We start from the raw sequence: 19,031 nt of genomic DNA, 5'->3' as shown, positions 1-19,031 counted from the left end.
TGGTCCACAGTAAGACAACAAATCAGAGCACAGACAGACAACACCTCCCCGTCTGGTAAGTTCTTAGAGCACAAACTTGACCCTTCTCTAGTGGCTTACTGGGATACCATCACCAAGAGTGGTGATGGTAAGCTTTTTCACCAGTTTAGGGTCGAGCGCTTCCATTCACCAGTAAATGGCATGGACAGACAAATGTGTTTTGCCCCTGGTGTGAGGACCAAAAAGAGTCACTAGGCCATTTCTTTTTTGTTTGCCCAGCCTATTCAGCTCCCCGGAACAAATGGCTAAAACCTATTTGTAAAAATTTGAGAACACAGGTGGGGCTGGAGGCGCTGCGGATAATGAGGACCGACACACCAGAACTAGTGGTCATTGCAGTTGCAAAGTTCTTGGGTTGGTCGTGGATTATCAGAGCTAAGCACCTTACAGATACTTGATTATTTTCTCCAATCTGTTTTTATAAACATATTTTAGTAAGTCTTTAATCATATATATCTTATATTGTTGCAACATAATTTTTTACTCAATGATTTGTCTTGTCAGAGTGTTTTTAATGGTTAGGGAACAATGTTTGACCTAATTTTATGACTGTCTTTTATGATGAAATATTTCGAAATAAAGACGTATGAACTGAACCGATTTTGGCCCTGGGGAACCCATTCTCCGGGACTCAGCAGATTTCACAAATGAAGTTGGGGCGCAGGGTCCCAGGTCGACTTTGACACCCAGGCCTCGATTACTAGGGGCCCGACTGTACATTTGAAAGAGAAAGGGGCCACATGCCCTCCGGGCCAGGCTCCTCCTATATCCCAGGGTGTTTACCCCCAGAACTTTGCGCATTTGATGTCGCTTGGCGGGAGCTATTTTGTAAACCTCTCGGCAAGCGAGAGCAAACACTAAATCTGCTCCAAGTGGGTGGGAGTATGTAAAATGCTCCCCCACACTGGGAGCGGACTTTTAATCTGTTTTCCTGCCCACACTGAAGCGGGCAGGCACACAAACGAAACAATTGCTCCCGCCCACAGGGAGCCACAGTTTTTGCGGCTCCCTGCAGGCAGGAGCAATGCCGGCTCCCGCTGGAGCAACAAGAACAATTGATGGACAGAATGCAGAACAATGTCATACATTCACCCCAGTACAGAGATCTGGGCCTAAATCCGTCGTTTTTCTACTCCCCATGCCATTCCAGTTTGAATCCAGCCATATGCAAATCAGTCTTGACCCTGCTCCCTATGGAACAGTCCAGCCTGAACTGTAGAGCCAGGTTCTCCCTGGACTGGAAACAAGCATCCTAGGACTGGTTTCAGGATTTCACTCCTCATCAGCCAGGCCAACTGGACTACAGTGGCAGGGAGTGCACAGGACCCACGTCTGGGCATTCCCATCCCACTCGGGGTGACAAATGCAAAATGAACAATTGATGGACAGAATGCAGAACAATGACATACATTCACCCCAGTACAGAGATCTGGGCCGAAATCGATTGTTTTCTTACTCCCCATGCCTTTCCAGTTTGAACCCAACCATATGTAAATCAGTCTTGACTCTGCTCCCTATGGGAACAGTCCAGCCTGAACTGTCAATCCAGGTTCTGCCTCTCGCTGGAGGCAGGGAGCCAGTTGGGGCATTGGGACTCCTCCCTGTTGCCTCCAACAGAAAGGAAGTTGATGCCCATGCCACAGTGGGCAAATGCATTTTGTGAAAAGACGGATCAAGTGTAGGGTTACCACCTTTCCAAGAGAAATCTAAGCCATTTTTTGTTGTTTAAAGAGTCTGCAAAAGCCTGGCCGTGATACTAGGCAGGACCTCATGTATTCATTTTTAGGTCTCGCGACCTATCAATGCGCGCAAGCGCATTGAGCGGAGCGAGAATTCAAGTGCTTGAAATCCTCGTTAAACCAAGGGCTTCTTGCGCTGCGGTTTTCATTAAGTTCACGTGAATCACGTGACCAAACAAGCACGCGCATTCACGGCCGCACAGCACATCAAAGGGCTTCGCCCAGCGTGCGCTGTGCGGCTTCGCCTCCCCTACTCCCTCCTACTCGTACTTTCAGTTTCCACACTTCTCCTCCCTCGCATTCCCCCCCCCCCCCCCCCCCCACCAGGCTCTCCCGCCCCATTCGGCTTCCCGCCGGCCATTTGCAGGCGCACAAATGCATGTTGAACGAATACAAAATGACGCAGCATTCACATCATTGTCTGTCTGTACTTCTTCACACAATCCAGAAGAAACGCTGATGCTCTGGTTGCGCTGACTGTGGGCTCCTGTATATATGGTTACAGAAAGAAACTTTTGGGAAATGTTGCTTTCTGTGTGTCTCCTCCTTAAGTGCCAACTTTCTTGCAACATTTGTACTTTCAGTTTCTCCCGCCCCCATCCGGCCTCTCTCCAAGTGCATCGCGCTTTCGAATACAGGCATTCCGCCTGCCACACTTCTCCTCCCTCGCATTCCTGCCACACTTCTCCTCCCTCGCATTCCCGCCCCCCCACCAGGCTCTCCCGTCCCCATCCGGCTTCCCTCCGGCCATTTGCAGGCGCACAAATGCATGTTGAACGAATACAAAATGACACGTCATTCACATCATTGTCTGTCTGTACTTCTTCACACAATCCAGAAGAAACGCTGATGCTCTGGTTGCGCTGACTGTGGGCTCCTGTATATATGGTTACAGAAAGAAACCTTTTGGGAAATGATGCTTTGTGTGTCTCCTCCTTAAGTGCCAACTTTCTTGCAACATTTGGCGATTTATGGCATTTTTGGGGAGGTCACAGTTGTTGTGCTGTAAACTTTCACGCTGTCCTGCGGTAGCTGATCTGGATTACTTCACTACTAAGATTGCTTAATGTTGGAAATTCTGCAGGATTTGCGCCGTCTTGTTGAGCCTGGTGTGTTTCGGTGGGTCATCTGTCTCGTTTGTGCATTTCTCCTCTGGCTGATCTACGCACAGCCTTCAGTACTTGGAGACAGCAGCAACTGACTAACCCAATGCACCCACAATGCCAAGAGAGCTCTTACAATTCAGATGTACACGTCGTGCTAAAGCATTAGCACGGGGAAAAACCGCTTTAAAACAATACAATCCTTAAAAAACAATCCATGCTCACAGCCGCAATCCGCACACCAGCGCGCGAACAAAGGTGCACGACACACAGAACAGCCAAGCTAATCACTAGTACGCTTGTCTACTGTCCTGTTCATCTCCTTCGTTCATGCAGATAATTCCTCAACAATCTTTGATATCGTGATAGCCACCTTAAGAGTTAGGTTACGTTTTTCCAGTCTCTCCTGCATTTTTTTGTTGTAGCACTGCACAAGTAAATGGCCCTTTAATAACTCATAAGTCATCTCTCCAAATTTACACTTTTTGACAACTCTTAAACATGCTAGAAACTCCTCCACTGTCACATATGGCTTCTGCGAACGAGTACAAAACTTGTGTCTTGTTATTGTCACAGTCACTGACTTTACAAATCTAATGTCTAGCTTTGCTTGGCTACCTTGTAAACATCTGTTATGGAGGACCTCGCAAGTGTAATGCAACTGGCAAGAACTTGAACGTACGCAGCGTCTCTAGCAGTTCTTAATAATACTCTTGTCTTTCAGGAGAGCAATTTTGACCATTCAAGGTTAGGAAATAATTCACAAATATGTGTATGCAATCTTCTCATTCTGTCTGAGGTTGTTCTGAGTAATAAACAAAGTTAGGTGGCTATGTTATTGCCGGACAGCCTTACACGAAAGCATGTGCAAATGTAAGTACATTTTGTAATCCCGGCTGGGGAATTCAAATATACACACTTGTGCTGGGATGATGGCTGGACAAGTGTTAATTATGCTCAGTCATTTAACTACACATGCAAGTGCCAGGCATAAACTTGAGCAATAGGTGACTTTTCTGTAATTACCTCTAGGGCGCTATATGGCATGCATTACTTCGTTATGCTATGATTAATGTCCCTTCTCTCCGTTTAGAGTGTCGACCTCTGTTTCACTCTGGCTTGGACAGTGTTTACTTCCTGGGCAGAAACAGAAAAATGTCAACAACGCTAAGACGGGTTTAGATCGGAAAGCTTTATGTGACTGTGCTACTACTCCAGTTTGCACTTCAGGTGACCCGCACGAAATGAACAGCAGAATGTGGGGACGTGTAGCAGTGGACAAAAACCTTCAAGTCAGTTCGGTTATGTGGGAGGGCCTTTTAGATGTCGTCCTCTGCATTACTTAGCTCCGACACTAAATGCAAAATTCATATTCATAACGGGTTGCTATGCTGCCACGCTAGAGATATGGCTTGTATTCTGCACCTTTATTCTAAGTGGAATGTGAATTTTCGGGTCATACATTTCTAATTAATCACAGCAGCGTCGCTTGTCACACGTCCCACCAGGCTGTGACGTATCATTTCATTCAAAGATGCTAATGCGAGTTTCACTCTTCCTCACCTCTTGAAAACAGGTGATTGCTGATTGTGCTCGTTGCCAAAACTGCAGTAAATTTGGCGATGGATCTCCTTACAAGGTTTCAAACTTATCTACTAAGTATCGGAGGTCACATGAAATTTGTGGAAGCTCACTTTCAGCCAGGACCGGTTTGCTGGAATGGAAACTATTCTAGAACACTGTGCACATTACATTCTATATAAGGCTGCAGAATGCAGACATCATCTAGAACAGTTACCACTGAGGGCAAAGAACGAGGTATCAAAATGAAAGTGCGACAAAGAATACGGAGAGCACTCAGCAGCTCAAAAGTTAATACAACATTGGTTTGGGGCTAGAGGAACAATTGGCAAAAACGAATGTTGTTTTTGCAGGCGCACAAATGCATGTTGAACGAATACAAAATGACGCGGCGTTCACATCATTGTGCTTTTTGTGTTTTAATTTCTTTCGTTTTCTCTTGACTGGCATGTCATCCTGAAAGTGTGGTTTAGGGCACAAATTACATGACAAGTGCGATGATGAATATGACTTGAAAAATGTAAGTAAACAAGTTACCCTGCAATTATTTACCTGGCACTACAAATCGAAGGCGAAGTGAAACCTTCTGTCTCGATTTGTGTACTTGAATATTTGGGATTCTTTTCTGGCTGCTTTATTTGACTGTTAACATTCACTAATGCGATCTGTCTGTCGTGCTTTGTTTAGCTATCGAGTTATATAATTCACCTCGATCTCTTTCCGTGCTCCTTCCCTCTCACCGAGCTGAGTAAACTAGGATGCCCCTGGTGGCTGGCTCCGTACAGGTGGGCGGGCAGGCTCCATCTGGCAGGCGAAAGCGCCACTCACCCCCTCATCCTCACCCCCCCCTCTCACCCTCACTCAGCCTCATACCCTCACCCTCACACACTCTCACCCTCACACCCCCTCACTCACCCTCACACACCCTCACCACTCAGTGCTACAACACATATGTGTGTGTAGGTGCAAATGCAATGTTCTTGGATTTTCGTCACAATAAAATAGACTGAACATAATCTTCACAAAATTTACTTACAAACGTTTAAGCTATTGCCATTATAAATTACAATAAATAAGTATTAATTATTTACAAAATTAAAAACCAGTTATTTGTAATATCAATACATCTAAGTCACGTAAATACAACACACATTGCATTACAAATGCTATAGGTGTCACATTTGCGAAAGTTAAAACTATTGACATTGTAACTGACAAAGCTATTAATTTTGCTATTTTCAAAATCAACACAAATTAAAAAAGTATCATTTACAATACCAATCGCTCAAACTTTCCTAATGCGAAAAGTTAAAAGTATGGGCATTGTAAATCACAAAACAAAAAAATAAAATGTCATTTAGAAAACCAATAGCTCAAACTTTCCTACTGCGAGACCTATTGGCAACGCCAGTGCTTGTTAACATGACTTTCAGTCTGTGTTTACTTTAATTATTAGTCAGGGGTCATTAAGGCAGCCCTATAACCCATTTAAAAATACTTTATATTTAAATTTGCTGCTTGCTGTATGTACAGATCCAGGCTAAACATACCAGCTTTATGTGATTTAGCCCATTTTTGTACTGGCTGGGACATCAAAATCTTGGTGGTGCCGGTAGAAATCCAGTCGACTGGCAAACCTAATCACGATACTGAAAGTTTGTTGCAGGATCAGCAAATTATTTATTACCTTCCACCTCCATCCCTGATTGATGCCACAATAGCAATAGTTTAACAAATCTGATACCCAATTCAATCCTCATTCTCAGCGCTCACCCTTCAACTTGCACTCACAGTGATCACTCTGCACTCACTACACACCATGCCAGGGGTTTGGAATTTAATAAAAGTATCTACTTGTCCATGGGGCAGGTTGCGTCAAATCTCCTTGTCCTGTAACAAATTCCACTTGTCCCTTTGGTTTCATGTAGTGCTGCCACAAATTATGGCAGCAATCTCATTATATAAGAGCTCTTATATAGCCTGATTATTCCAGGGCATATACCATAGTAGTGTGAATACTAGTAATCATTTTATGTTGGCACGTTGCCGTAGATCTACATACTGGGAGTGAAAATGGTGGTAAGCAGTAGTTCCAGGGTTGCCCGTTTGAGACTGTGCAAACCTCCTAACTGGCATGTTTTAAGGGTTTTCAACAAATCTTCTCTAATCTTTCCCAAACTGAGAAATGTTGGACATTTACTCCAGAGAGTGGCAGACGTAAACCTTCTTTCAGAGTTGGGAAAAAAGTAGTTGGAGGGAAAATTAACTTTCAAACATCCAGGTGGTCACATGAGCAAATCTATACGTGCATATTTACTCATGCAGTTCACAAATATTTTGTAGAAATACAATTTCTTGCCCTACTAATGTAAATTCACGAAAGCTATATAATAAAAATGTGCACTTTTGAGACTTGCTTTAATAATTGGGCCCCTAATTTGGTCTGGCGTTAACCATGACCTTTTGTGTTTATTAAAATTCTCTCTCTAAATCGGCTGGCTTCACTGTGAGTGACAGCATTCTGCCCTTACACAAGGAGCATATCGGTACACAAAGTAGTTTTGTTCAGTGCCAGTAACTAATGTGGCAGTGTGCTTTTTTGAGACCAAAAACAATGTTTGCGTTTGCCAATGTTTGTTACAATGGTGATGGCCCCCCAGCACACACATCAATAGAGCTTTACAAAAGCCATGCCAAAACAAGTCACGCATTCCCAAAACTTAAAAGATGAGCACCAATGTCAGACCTACTGGCTTTGCCAAGGCTTGTTTATTTGTGTTTCCCATAATCTTATTGAAACTGGTTACACAAATTTTCCAATATGAATATTTTGGGGAAATACTAGCATGCATCAACACATTTTTCGAAATGATGCTGCAAAGAAATGGTATCTGAAATTTTACAGTTTAGCTAAATGTTTTTTTCCTTACTTTAATTTTTTAGGAACATTTTATAGTAAAAGCAAAGAAATATTAATCTTGCTTTCCAGCTTCTGCAATTATTTGCATCTTATCAGCGAGCATTCTGTGAGCATCATGCATAGCCTCATGTTGCTAAACTTTGAAACCGTGTTTACACATTTACATCCTGGAACCACGGTCAGTAGTGCAGTCAGAACGTACATTTACTTAGAGCGCTCACCCTAATAATCAAGGCTTTCAATTAATGAACCTTATATAAGTTTGAACAGCATTAACACATGCACACAAATATTAACTTAACTACAGGCAGTGCCCTTCCCTGATCCTTAATGTGGTACTGCAAACTGGCAGCCAAAGAGTTTGTGCTGCAGGGGGTTGGGCCTACTACTTGTCCCAAAGACAAAATGCACATTAAAACTGGTTGCCCTTGACCCAAAACAATATGTCCTGGGCGTCGGGCTATAGGAATTCCACATCCCTGTCAGTAGTTAATGTTAATGACATTTGTAGAGCGCACTGTTACCCAAGGGTGTCCTGGCGCTATGTACGATGTCCTGCTGAAACTTGAACCCGGAGGGGAACCAAATTGGACCTTATGCATTGAATAGCCATGTTTTCAAGGCCTTCCTGAAGTCCAATAATTTTGTCATGCATCTAAGAGGTAGAGGAAGGGCGTTCCAAGCTTTGGCTGCGCCAACCAAAAAGCTTCTGCCACCCCAATTACCTTTTTTTTTACGAACGGTACACAGACTAATTTAGCTTCTCAGGCGCAAAGATCTTCTGGGTACATACCAATGAAAACGCTGAATCAGGTGACAGGGTCCGATGCCATGAAGTGACTTGAGGATCACACACAGGGCCTTAAACAAAACTCGCTTTCTGACAGGTAACCAATGTAGCTTTTAATTTCCACAGAGATTGATGCATATTTTGAGATGCCCGAAAGCAGTCTTGCAGCTGCATTCTGCAAGAGTTGGAGTTTTTTTCATAAGCCCCTCCTGGATATTTACATATAAGCTATTGCAATAATCCAGTCTGGAAATGGCTAAAGCAGTAATGACTGTTTTTTTACCTTCTTTAGGAAGAAAATGCTGTATTTTTTTGCATGATTTCGTGGTGTATGATGTGGGTGAGACCACTGCATTCACTTGATCTTTATAGGAGAGTTTGTTACCTATTATAACTCCTAAGTTTTTCACCTTCCTGAATGGAGTTGGGAGAGGGCCGAGTGAGTCTGGCCATCTTGCAGGGGTCCAAAATTTAAGATTGCCAAAAAGTACCACCTCTGTTTTATTAGAGTTAAGTTTCCGGCAGTTTTGGGTCATCCAGCTACCCACCGATCTCATGCAGTTATGAAAGCGAGGCGCTAACTCGGGCGCTAACTCCTGAATACCATCTGGAAGAAGTGATTCTGATATCTGAGTATCATCTGTGTATGAAGTCAGCTTGAACCCAAAGGATTCAATAAGGGTGGTTAGCTGCGACACATATATATTAAAGAGTTGGACTCCTAGAAGGCCCCCGAGTGACTCCACATGGAAGGGAGAACGTATTGGCAGTTAAATTTCCAAGTGTGACTGTCTGTACTCTGTTGGCTAGGAATGATTTAATAAATATCCAGTCTTAAAAAGGAAAGAAAGTACCCTCTGGACCCAAGGGAACTGGGTAGAGTAACAAAAATTAGAAGGCATTCCCCAGGTTTGTTTACTTGTTGTCAGGAAAACACTATGTCACCACATTCAAAAGGAAAGACTATCCCTCTCACATTCATCCTTGATTTCCCATATGTATGAGTTTGGTATGTTGTGTACCCCTCACTAGTAGAACCACAAAGGCAAGAAAATAATTTGGCTTAGAACTATTTATTAAAAAAGTTTTCATGAATCTTTTTGTATATTAAAAAAGCAAATTTATCTGCTTAAAAAAAAGGTATGATCATACATATTCCGCCATTTAATACAGTGCCTAATGCTCGTTATATTATCATCACATATGCATACATTTATTCATATAATTAAAAACATTTCAACTTAAAAACAACATATATCAACAAAAAGGATTAAAAAACCCTTGAGATGGGTTGTTGACGCGTTTCGGTGGACAAGGCGCTTGGCCCCACCTTCTTCAGGACAAATTTACAACAAATGGATCTGATTTTTCTTGCGACAGTATCCTCTCAGTTGATTCGGGTATTACTGTTCTCAAGGCCTTTAGATACGGGTTTTCTGTAAAACGGTCTACCTGATCGCGATCTGTATTGTATTATATTTAGGTATTAACCGGTGTGCTCCTAGTGCTTCTCTTTCAATTAGTAAGCAGTCACTCGCGTTACTTTTAATTCGTTTCACGAGGGTGGGTTCCTTCCGTGTATTTTCGTACTTTTCATACAGGTACACGTCATAAATCACTGTCTTGTCAGTTCTTTCCCGGTATAGATACAGTCCCCAGTGCAGATACACGTCTATTTTTCAATTTGGATTATTGGGGGCATTTCCATTTACCCTCACCTTGTCACCTCCGTATGCACTCGCGTTTGGCTCCCACCGGTCTTCGTGTTCTTAGGTGAGAAGGATAGTCTTTCCTTCGAATGTGGTGACATAGTGTTTTCCTGACAACAAGTAAACAAACCTGGGGAACGCCTTCTAATTTTTGTGTTACTAAATATCCAGGCCATACCTTTTACTCAAATCTCGTGCAGCCGGTCCATCTGAAAACATGAGGGACCGTATCAAATGCAGCAGAGAGATCCAGCATAATCAAAACTGCATTTCCTCCCTGATCTAGAATGGTCCCGATTTCTTCAGTGGATTTAAGGAGAGCGGACTGTGCTGTGACCCCCCCCCCCCCCCCCCCCCGGAATCCATAATGATTAGGGTAGTGCACAGTTGTCTGGTCAGAATATGTATCCTTTATGTAGAGCATATTCATGCAACAATATATTTTTCCTAAATGAATATGGGTTCTTACGGTTTGTTCACTCCACACAAGTTTAGTGAACTTTGTCAAATGTGTAATTGCATGGATACTAAACTGATGCAGATCTGGCTCTTATTGTGTAATCATTGAACTAAACATATATTTTTCCAATAATTGCCCAGGTCTGAACAGCACACACCTACAGGAATAGCCACTGCTCAACCTTTAAATGGTGAGCAACCTGGTTGTTTAATTTAATTTTCTTCTGAAGAACAACCCAGGAGTAGGTAGCAGGAAAACCTGACAGGAGCCAGGAACACCACGAGACCTGCTGCCTGCTTTGCATCAGAGTAACCTCCTATTTCCTGGAAAGCTTACCTGAAGAGTAGACAGTGGTTAATGAGACAGGAGATTTGAACAGAGAGAGCAGAGGATGGGCCTCAAGTTCACAAAAACAGACCTGCTAGAAGAATTCACATGAAAAGGGTCCTCCAACCACTGAACATGAAGTGGTACCTTAGGACATCATGACACATTGGCAGCACAGTCGAAAGCCACACCAATTGCCCTTGCTGTGTGCCTAGAACACCTGCGTTTCTTACAACCCTCCAAATATTTTTAGACCTCCTGCTTCCCTCTTCTTTGCTCAATAATGGTTCAATCATAATTCCAGCAGTGCAGTTTACTAGAAAACAAGTCATGAAAACGACCTGTTTTTCACCTTTAGCCTCATTAACGCTCAGGACTGCTAAAGCTTGTAGGCCAACATGATCACCAGCAGACCCACATCCTATTCATATAGGAAAGAATATCGTCTTTAATAGCTCTGCAGCCAATCCAGCCAGAATCATCAACAACTCCTTGGCTAAATGTGCATTCCCAATAGAACTCCCTAAAACAAAGGCATTCAAACAAAGGCTCCTAACTTCTGGTCAATAACCAATTGTTGCTAGGCAAAAAGAAAGGTCAGCTTCAAGACAAATATCTACATTAATCGAGGAAAGTAACTTCTCTCATTAACAAAACAGATTCTGGTGCGGCTGTGGCCGAAAGTAGCACCGACTTACACAATGGATGGATTTAAGCACTGCAATGTATATAAATGGAGAAACACAATGCCTATCCTTGACCTCTCCCTGGACTTTGATTCTGTTCATCCCCACAAAGAATTGTACCAATCTTCCTAAGCAAATAACTATGAATCTGTATTCTATCTACACCTGTATGCCCATAATGCCAGCTCATCAATAAAAGCCTGACTCATTCCGACACTGATTTTGCTCAATAGGCTACATATAAAGAACTACTCAATGGGGCCTGGTAATAATAACAATTGGAATTTCATTTAGTGTAGCACAGGTGTCAGTGCATTTACAGGCAGCAATACGACCAACTTATTGCACACAATTAATTCAAAAAGAAGGAATGGGATTTTGAGAATTTAATCTGTGGGGTACCAGTTTACACACCCCAACGTACCATGTGGTACTCCACTAAGCAGTCCTTAATTTGAAAAATAATCAATGATAGGCCCAAAGTCTTGCTCGGGAGTCTTTACGTTGCAATTTCAAATGTTGTGATAGACGAATACCAAGACTGCCTAGACGTGATTCTACTGTGTGCCATTGTCATCCTCCCTCTCTTTTAGCACACTCTTAGAGGTTATTTTTAATCTTTGCTTTCTTTCTTGGGCACAATTTTGCCATATTTCTCTTCCTCGTGTCTCCCTTTTGTGTTTTTCTCGCTTTTGGTTCTGTAACAAAGTCTGCTACTGAGCCGGATATTTTGAAACCTGTACATAAGTACAGCCTTACCCATTAATATTTTTAAACAGCTCACTGAGTAAACTAAAACTGTACTTTAAGTCAACAACGGGTCAAGAGCATTTTTATGAACGTGCAATCAGTTGAAACCTAGGGACAGTGTTAAATATACAAAAAAAAAGTTTTAATAAATCAAGTTTGTCAAATATGTTTAAAATTGCAAAATGTGTCACTTTTTTCCCTCAGGTAATGGCTGTGAGGTTAGCTCTGACCCCATTTTTGGAAATGATGGTGCTGCCCTCTTGCTGGGAGTGTTTGCCCCCCCCCCCCCCCCAAAAAAAAAGTATAGTTCTACCTATGCCCCTGCTATGGTAACTAACTCTCTCCCTTGCCATTGACTGTTAATTAATCCACCTATTACATCACTCATGACATCACTGATAAAGGTGCAACATTTGCTGTAAAATTATTATTGAGAAAACTGCATTGCGGTGGCGCAAGTTATAGTTACTTTACGGTGCGAGATATAGTTTCTTGATTAACTAACTAGAACTGCTGAATTTCAATGGTATTGGTAGGTAAATTCTGAATCCAACTAGAAACGTTCTTGCAACCTTTATTTTATATATATATATATATATACACACACACACATACATACATACACATACACCCATACATACACATATACATATACACCCATACATACACACATATATACACACACTTTACGAAGCTAGGTAAAAGTAGGAACAGGCCAGAGATACAAGTAAGGCTATAGGCTTTAGTCATACCTTAATGTCTAATCTGTCCCGGTTATTGCTTCTCAAAAACGTGTTAGCCTACGTCTGGTGCAGTACAAATCCAGGATAACTTCCCAATTAATACATTTCACTGAGCTTCCTTAAGACTTTGGCAGATAAGGCAGTTCATTCTTTTTAGTTACACCTAAAATCCGTGACAGCTTAGTGCGGTTGTATGCAGTGCTTTCAGTGGCGATATAGATTAAAAAAGGTACTCACTATTTACAGTACCTGTTTGCACCTGAGAAATGCATGTACTCTTCAATTAAAAGTATTGCAGCTGTGCTGAGAAGTGCATGTAACCTCACGTTCACACGTGCAAGTGTTCAGGACTTGGCCATTACTGCGATATAACAATGATAACAGTAACATGCACATAATAGAACTAGGCATGACACTCAACAACGTAATACAAAAAGGTAGGTGGAGAATATATATATATATATATATATATACATATATATATATATACATATACACACACACACATTCTTTTCCAATCCTTCCGAGCATTCATTACCACCTCCAAAGCGAGAGTTGCCTCGTCAAAATACGACCCCACGGAAGCGGGTCGCATTAAATCAAAACACCAAACCTTCCGTTCAAACTCAAGGGAGGAAACGAGGCCGTGTGTGGTTTTCTTTGAGAAATGTATTCCTCAGCCACTGCCATGACAGTTGCTGAGGAATACATTTCTCAAAGAAAACCACACACGGCTTCTTTTCCTTCCTTGAATTTGAACGGAAGGTTGAGTGTCAAAACACCCAACCTTCCGTTCAAATTCAAGGAAGGAAAAGAAGCCGAAGCCGTCAGTGGTTTTCTTTGAGAAATGTATTCCTCAGCCACTGTCATGGCAGTGGCTGAGGAATACATTTCTCAAGGAAAACCACACACGGCTTCGTTTCCTCCCTTGAGTTTGAACAGAAGGTTTGGTGTTTTGATTCAATGCGACCCGCTTCCGTGGGGTCGTATTTTGACGAGGCAACTCTCGCTTTGGAGGAGGTAATGAATGCTCGGAAGGATTGGAAAAGAATGAAAATATAGATTAGTCCATACACGATGCCCTCTGGGTTGTTATCCACTGGGTCTTGTGGACCTTCTACTCCAACTCACGCTTCTGCGTACACACTGCGCTCGGGAGCGGGCTTGAATTTCATATCCGGTCACCAACACCGACTCTCTTTTTGCAGTCGCGTCTCTTGCGGACGGGTTGTATTCTTTGATCGTACTTTAGTGGGGGGAGAAAATTACAGAAATTCCCATTCACATACTCGTTTCAGAAAGTGAAAACACGACATGGAAAATTATGCGTGAGCTTTCCCAAAGTCTCATTTTAATGAGTCTCTAAAATACGCTATCTTTCCCAAACCACCGTAAATTATCTTACCTCTTCAGAGCCACCGACTCAAAATGTTACCAGTCCCAATTGAAATTCGCTAGCACCTGCTACGTTTATCCAATGGTTATCACTTGTTAAACGACGTCTTCCGTTTATAAATCTAGTAGGCCCAGAACAGTCCACACCCGGTGCTAACAAGTTACAACGAATAGAGATGCTGCAAACATAATAAACAAGCGAGGTGATCTTGGATTGGTCGATAGAACTCTAGCAGTAGAAAGCGCGGGAGGAACTGCTAGTTGCGCTAGTTGTTTGATTGGTTGAAGGGCCTCGGAGGTTGGACACCTGTTCAAACATTAATTGGCGAGTAAAACGTACCAAATTCTTAATTGGCCAAATCTACGTTTGCTGTACGTGTTTTTCTGGCCTTGAAAGGCAGACGCTTTGTAATGTTACCGAAAGATTGCAGATATGTTTTTTTTTTTTAATTATTTAAGCGAAGTATATTACATAAGAAATTCAGAGTATCACGGTTGTAGCGTTGACAGTACGGACGGCCTGGAAGTAGATCCTTTCCCTAAATTCATTTTATGAGTTCAGTACGATACACAGTTCTATCTTCTGATTATTTATTTTTTGCAGTTTTATATAGCGCGAACTCGATCAGAAGGTATCGGAGCGCTTTACATGAGCACCAGTTGCATTAAAGACGGACGCATTCATTTCTAGGCACATGGAGATTAAGTGATGTGCCCATAATCACAGGATGTTTTAGCCCCCCTCTAGACTCGAAACTGGTGCTCCAGCTTCAACGTGGGCCACTCCTAGCCGTGAAACTTGATTTGTTCTTGACGGTAGAGGGCGAACCATATGGCTTCTTACAGGGTCGGATTGGGATCACAATTTGGCCCGGGCACTGACGAAAAAGTGGCCCACATTTACGCGGTGTGGCCCACATTCGCGGGGCGTGGCCCATTTTCACGAGGGTGCCCTTTCATGAAACACACAAGGAATGTAAGTGGAAGGATATTGTTCTTGGGAAGGACACAGGGCCAAGGTGACAATGTCCTACAAGTTGAGCAACTGAAAAACAGCGAGGCCCCTTTCTCTTCCAAAATTATTCCTCAGCCCTTTAGCGCAGGAGCACCTGAAAAACAGCGAGACCCCTTTTTTATTACACAATTATTCCTCTGCTCTCCAGCGCAGGAGCATCTGAAAACAGTGAGGCCCCTTTCTATTACAAAATTATTCCCCAGCTCTCCAGCGCAGGCGCACCTGAAAAACAGCGAGGCCCCTTTCTCTTAAAAAATTATTCCCCAGAACTGCAGCGCAGGAGTACCTGAAAAACAGCGAGGCCCCTTTCTCTTAAAAAATTATTCCCCAACCCTGCAGCTCAAGAGCACCTGAAAAACAGGTAGGTCCCTATCTCTTCCAAAATTATTCCTCAGCCCTTTAGCGCATGAGCACCTGAAAAACAGTGAGGCCCATTTCTACTACAAAATTATTCCCCAGCCCTCCAGCGCAGGAGCACCTGAAAAAAAGCAAGGCCCCTTTCTATTACAAAATTATTCCGCAGACCTCCAGGCCAGACACACCTGAAAAACTGCGAGGCCCCTTTCTCTTAAAAAATTATTCCCCAGCCCTGCAGCGCAGGAGCACCTGAAAAACAGCGAGACCCCTTTTGCATTACACAATTATTCCTCTGCCCTCCAGCGCAGGAGCATCTGAAAACAGTGAGGCCCCTTTCTATTACAAAATCATTCCCCAGCTCTCCAGCACAGGCGTACCTGAAAATAAGCAAGGCCCCTTTCTCTTAAAAAATTATTCCCCAGAACTGCAGCGCAGGAGTACCAGAAAAACAGCGAGGCCCCTTTCGCTTAAAAAAGTATTACCCAAACCTGCAAGAAAAACAGCGAGGCCCCTTTCGCTTAAAAAAGTATTACCCAAACCTGCAGCTCAAGAGCACCTGAAAAACAGCTAGGCCCCTTTTTATTACACAATTATTCCTCAGCCCTCCAGAGCAGGAGCAGCTGAAAACAGTAAGGCCCTTTTCTATCACAAAATTATTCCCCAGCTCTCCAGCACAGGCGCACCTGAAAAACAACGAGGTCCCTTTCTCTTAAAAAATTATTCCCCAGCCCTGCAGCGCAGGAGCACCTGAAAAACAGAGAGGCCCCAGCTAATTTTAAATAACTCAGCCCTTCACTGCCTCAGGGCAATGGCAATGGCCTGGCAGGAGAGGGGATAAAAGCAAAAAACACAGATGCTGGGCCATCCATGGGGGTGGGGGTCTAAGGTAAAGATGGTGGCAGTTCCCAACATCACCTGGCCCCCACAATGAGACCCATTCTTCCTTGCCCACTATGCCCTGAATGAGAAGGGCTGTGGGCGAGGTGTTAAAGCAAACACTGTTTCTGGGCTGAGTGGCCCCAGGGCGGGCAGAGGTGAAAATGGCTCATAGGCCTGAGCAACACCTAGCCCCCAGGGAGGCTGATTCTGGCCTCAATCACCCCTCCCCAGCCCACCATCAGCGTAATTGCTTGGCAGGGAAGGGGGTCAAGGAGAGGCCACAGCTGATAATCGCTGAGCGGCAACCCAGAGGAGCTGCTTTCCTCTCCCTGACAGTGCTCTCTGTGGACTGGGAAAGGGGAAAAAAAACGGTCCACAGAGCGCACTGAGACACCGGCTTTTCTGCCCATGCCCGCAGTGCCAATCCGCCCTGGCATCTACCCGCCCTAAGGAGCATTTTACCCAGCAAGATGTAGTGTTCTACTTCTTTTGTGTAACACAGCTATCTGTTTCCAGGTGATGATCCCTGGAATGTGGAACCTGGAGGTTGCTTAGTACTGTTGCCTTGTCAGTTGACATTTGTAAGGCGAGGGTGTTGGATGGGGTCTCTGTTAATGGTAAACTCAATAAAGTCCTCTTCAAGCTCATCTTGTACTCTTGACAACTTATTCACAGCAAGACCTGGATTTCACATTTGGCAATGATTGGAACTTGGAAGAAATCCATGTGACTGATTCGAATTCAACTGAGACCCCAACACATCAAAATTACCTGTCTCACCAAAAACTGCCTGCTGGAGGTTGTGGTGCGGAGACAAGGGAGGCGACAGCTACTGAGCAGTGTCGGGGTGGGTTCTCGCTGCTCCCCTGGACCGGTGCTCAGTTTGGATGGGCACACTTTCAATACCACGGACCCTCCGGTGTTCAGACACGTACATGCTCAGGTGCGTGAAGTCAGCTTTAGCGAAGGACAGTCGGTGGCTCAAGACCACTACAATGGAAGACTGTGAATCATCACATGCGAAGGTGATGCGCGTGCCTCATATGCACTCCGGCAACATGAGAACTGTTCATATGAGAAGCATTCACCAGCATGTGATGCTCTCTTACGTACGATATAGCAGTGGCAATATTGGATCGGCCACTGTAATCTTTTGCCAGTGCGCTGATGCACACATCCCTTTGAATAATATTTTACAGCAGCTGTGTGTGTGGTGTAATCTGTATGGCCAGTAGCGGTGCAGCTTATTTTGTCGTCACCCCACGCGCTGACACGCACTGCTCGGCCAACGCAGTTTGTGAAAAAAATATATCAGCTGAGCAAGCCGTGTACTGGCGTTATGAGCAGCGTTAAGGCTTTTGGAAACATGCTGACACACACAGCTTAAACGGTATTTGTACCAGCAATACAGGTGTGCTCACGCTGATGCGCACAGCATCTTGTGGTAACTTGACAAATTTGCTTGTAGAAACACGTGTCTATAGCCAACCAGTCAGCTTGTAGTGCTTAAGGTGGGTACATCCAGCAGAGCATTGTGCTGTACTGCTCAGTTGAGTGTCCGGCTCATTTGATACAAATACATTCGATGGGTTTGAAGGTACAAGTTCTGTTGTCTAATATTTCAACCATGCAAAATGTTCCTGCGCCACTGTTTTTTCTGTCCTCACCTGGTGAACCGGCTTTACCCTTGGTGAATTGGAAAAAAGTGTTTATTCATTATGCTCGAGTATGCAGGACATCTATTAGTGCTGAGAGAAAATATCCTTATTAATGCACTGTTTAGGTTTGAAGGGACAAGAGGTGTTTGAACATCTTCCCGAACTTTCAGATGGTGATTCTCCACATCTAAATGAATTTGAGATTTGCATAAAAAAATTGGACCTACACTATTTGCCAAAGTTGAGCACAGTTCTAGAAAGATATCACTTCAGCAGGCGGATGCAAAAGAAAGATGAGTCAGTAGAGCTATACATCACCGAGTTGCATAAATTGGCTTCACAGTATAACTTTGGGGCATCATTAGAGGAGAGAGTCAGAGACCAGCTAATGTTGGGTTGCAGTATTGATAAAGCCAGAGACAGCTTATGCCAAAAGGATAATCCCTCTTTGCATGAGGTGCTCATTATTGAGAGACTCATGAACATTCAAAAGCTTGTATAGAAACCATTCATAACAATGTTCCCCTAGAAAAGAGTCATGGTAGTGTTATGAAAGTAGAGAAAGATAAGGTGGCCAGAAATAAAACATTCACAAAGGGAGATAACAAATATGTTATCTCGAAGAACGTCCAGGGTAAATGTTTCAGATGTGAAAATCTGACCACATGGCAAGCTTTAAGGAATGCCCTTATTATTATTATTATTATTGCATTTCTTATATAGCGCCAGAATCGACCCCCGAAGGGGTATCTCCGCGCTTGCCTTGGGAACCCGTCCTGATTTTTCCCTGTGGGATAGCCCCTACAGGGCATCCCCAAGGTGAAAGCCAGGCATCCCGCCGCGGGGGGCCGTTGTGGAGATTAAGCAAGCTTAATGCCCA

At 43.5% G+C, this 19,031-nt stretch overlaps 1 protein-coding gene across 3 annotated transcripts in view; it reads right to left on the bottom strand.

Annotated features, from left to right (window-relative positions):
* The window catches only part of LOC147748976 (gametocyte-specific factor 1-like), a 657,206-nt gene extending 642,823 nt beyond the window's left edge, over positions 1-14,383 (bottom strand). For all 3 annotated transcript variants that reach the window (XM_086964771.1, XM_086964760.1, XM_086964780.1), the window contains exon 1: positions 14,253-14,383. The gene's annotated coding sequence lies outside the window, so the exon portion shown is untranslated. The remainder of the gene's footprint in view (positions 1-14,252) is intronic.
* Between the last annotated feature and the right edge of the window lie 4,648 nt (positions 14,384-19,031).

Source organism: Lissotriton vulgaris, chromosome 1_1 (genome assembly GCF_964263255.1).
Source record: "Lissotriton vulgaris chromosome 1_1, aLisVul1.2, whole genome shotgun sequence".
NCBI lineage: Eukaryota > Metazoa > Chordata > Amphibia > Caudata > Salamandridae > Lissotriton > Lissotriton vulgaris.
This window is presented reverse-complemented; position numbering and strand designations above follow the sequence as displayed.